The sequence below is a fragment of the Tupaia chinensis genome, unplaced genomic scaffold, assembly GCF_000334495.1.
Source record: "Tupaia chinensis unplaced genomic scaffold, TupChi_1.0 Scaffold140308_1, whole genome shotgun sequence".
Lineage (NCBI taxonomy): Eukaryota > Metazoa > Chordata > Mammalia > Scandentia > Tupaiidae > Tupaia > Tupaia belangeri.
In genome coordinates this window covers 534813-538281 of record NW_006200185.1, presented here as the reverse complement: position 1 = coordinate 538281, position 3469 = coordinate 534813, and the positions used below count along the sequence as shown (strand labels likewise).

The window sequence follows — 3469 nt, the reverse complement described above, 5'->3', positions numbered from 1 at the left end:
TTTGCGAATAGACCAATACTCCCCCTGCAGTGGGGGGGGGGGTGCGGGGGCAGGGAGGGAAAGTCCTGAAATCACGAGTGCTTTAATTGTAGAAAAGGGCTTTTGCACTGCAATGACAGCATCTAATACAACATAAAGGAGGTGTCTGGAGCCCAACCAAAGACCTATTATTAAGACCTATTATTAATGGTAAGACACAGTAAGATTTGTCTATGTTATGACACCGGTATATACACCTGCCTACCCATATACAATTTTTTTTAAATGTAGTCCACATACATTTGGACAGATAAGATTGTCCAAAGAAAAGACTGATTGAGTTTTAAATCTCTTCATCTAAATAATCTAAAAATAATGAGTTAGGCAGTGAATTAAAGTGATTAGCAAAATCTTTCCTTGGATAAAACAAAGTGACAGCATAATTGTGTTGAATTTTCTTAATTCAGTATTTCTAAATTTAATTACATTGCTTAACATTATCTGAAATCTTCTATACATGATCAATCCCCAGTTAACAAACTTATACTTGATCTACTTTCTGCATAGGCCAACTTATATACAGTATTCTTTTACCCATTCTTATTTTGGGTTTATTAATAAGTTATTCAAATCACTTAAATTATTACATTTTAGGACATATCTCAGATTCCCCACACCTATGTCAGAATGTTGACTAAGCAAACAAGGGAACCAACATTTGATTTTTCTGTTTCAACATGTACTGAAATACACATTATAATTTGCTAAAAAATTACTTTCAGTTATGAGAAAGATTTGTAAGTTAGCAAATCTAGAATGAGAAGCAATACACCAAATGATGAAAGAAACCGGCCTCAGTAATACAGATGTCTATTTTATTAAAAAAGTTACAAACAGGTGGACTGCAGGGTCGTCTTACAAAATGACAAGAATGAAATCTATTGGAAAAATTTTACTTTTACAAATCTTTATAGGTAATTGTTCAATGTTTGTACTTGTTATTCGCGATTTGACCTCTCACGGATAAAGTTACAGTACATTAGATGGATGATAATAGATTACATGATTTTATTTGCAGAGCCCTACTGCAGTGATTTGAACAACTCCTAAACAGATGCCATAGTAAAGACAAGACATATATTGCATTTAATATTAATTTATTATCCTAATAAGCAACATGCAATCTATTGAGGAAGCTAAAATAACTTTTGGTCCCTTTTCTTAAAATGTGCTGGAGAAACCATCTTTAAAAATCACTTTCCCCTGATTCCTGTGATCCTAAGTGAATTCAAGTTAAATTTGCTGCTGAGGTCAATGACAATGAACACTGTAATTGAGAGAGAGAGACAGAGAGACAGAGAGGAGAGGGAGAGAATACTGTAGGAAAGAAACACTGTCTAAAAAATGAATAATCTGCAGAAAATTTAAATCATCATGAATTATTTGATTCCTTTAGAATTTTACACAGCTAGTAAAGATGAACCACTATCACGTCACCTACTTTGAAATGAGTGTTTGGTTTTAAGTTTGGTATTAAAGTGCAAACTTAAATATTCATTTTAAGCAGTTTATAAATAAGGAACAATGTTTCAATTGCCTCTACCCTTACAATCTCACTATAAAATCCAAATGTTAAGAACCAGAGTTCACTTTGAGGGAATTTTATCAGGAATCAAATGCAACACGATTTAAAAAAAGGAAATCAAAGTTTAATCAATTTCTACTCAATAATTAATGGCCATGCTGACCAATAAATCACATGAATGTAGATATCACTTTATTTGAACATCACACACAATATAAATTTTAAATTGCCACACCCTTCCATAAACCATCACTGCATATATTAGAGCTTTCCTTGACAAAGTTATTGAGCTATTCGTATAGATCAAAAGTATAGTTTTGGTTTGTTTTGTTTTGTTTTATTTAGAAGCATGTTCAAATGACTAAAGCTGGGCTCCTAAAATCGAGAACTTTGGTGCAGTAGGTGAGCTGCAGTTACTAACTTCTGCAAATTAAAAGCACACAACTAAAGTCAAATTAAAACGACAAAAAATACTGTCAAACTTACATAATTTAAAGATCATTGCTAGAAAAAGCGCTCCTCGTGATGTTAAAACTGAACCAAAACGTTACTCATTCTAGAAGTTTCCTTTCTGTTTCTATACCTGTGTTACTGTTAAAATGTTCAAGTATTCAGACAAAATGTGCTGATTAGGTAAACAACATGGAAGGCAATGGCTATTAGAAAGCACATTTGCAAAAATAAAAAATAGCCCAGAGACTTGGTGCTATCCTCCCTCCTGTTACACAGATTTTGTCTCTACTACGAACATGCTTCTTGCAAAATAACTAAAAAGCAATTGTGATAGTGCAAGAAAACTTTAACAAATATTGCTTTAAACTATTATTCAGAAAGACAAATAGTAAGAACTAGAAAGTATATATGATTTTATTTGAATTCAATTTTACATGTGCAGAAGTCTACTAGATGTCAATTACAAGCCTGACAGGCAAAGCTGAGCTATCTCTGTTTAGGTATACAATTAATTTACCATGGATACAATATCCCTTTTCAAAGGCATTGCTAAGTAGGTCATAACTAAATTTAGAACTTCACAGAAAGGAAAATGTTACTGCCGCAATTCGCAATTTGATGCTGTAAATGAGATTAACACATGTGAAAACCTAATGGAATTGAATGCTTAACTCTTCAACTAAATGGTCTACAGTCAATTTCAAATATCAATTGTCACTTTCAGAACATGTTAGTTAATTACAAAAACACATCACAAACTGCCCTTGAAGAAAAGGGATATTCCATCCATACAGGTAAAATGTGATCTTTAGTTACTTTTTACAACACTGCCACACGTAAACAAAGTCTCAAAGTATTAACCAACCATTTAAAGGAGAAAGATTTTACAAATAGGATGAAGCACTGGTACGAGGTAATATACAGAAGTAACCATTTGTTTAAGGCTCAATTTTTTTCTCCATTATAACTTTCTTTTAAAAGGCATTGAGTAGGTAATACTGAGTTTGAGTATTTAATAAATACAAGTTGAGAAACTGATTAAAGAAATCAATTAAAATATTAAAAATTAACCCTTGCATATTAGCCATCAATAAGAACTTAGAAAGCTATAAAAGGACTGATTGATAAAGAACAGATTTTAAACGTATGGTAAACGTGCTAAGCATTCCCATTTAAGGTCGATGGATCTTGAAGGCCAAAGACCTTATGCACTTAAGTAGATGTATGGCAACATGCTGTAATAGAGACAGGTTTACCAAGGCTCAGTTCTGCAACCCAGGTTGTAAAGTTCTCCAAAGCAGCATCTGTGCAAATTTCCTCTGAGTTTTATCTGCAATTAAGATTTTAAAAAGTCATAAAAATATAGAAATAGAGATTACAGTTTTAAAAGAGAACACTGACAACAGATGTATATACACACAGAAATGGAAATAAGAGTAACAATATAGCACA

The 3469-nt window shown here is 32.5% G+C and overlaps 1 protein-coding gene across 2 annotated transcripts in view; it reads right to left on the bottom strand.

Moving 5' to 3' along the window:
• Positions 1-840: 840 nt before the first annotated feature.
• The window catches only part of RAP2C (RAP2C, member of RAS oncogene family), a 16337-nt gene continuing 13708 nt past the window's right edge, over positions 841-3469 (bottom strand). For both annotated transcript variants that reach the window (XR_003546870.1, XM_006162609.2), the window contains one exon: positions 841-3347. The gene's annotated coding sequence lies outside the window, so the exon portion shown is untranslated. The remainder of the gene's footprint in view (positions 3348-3469) is intronic.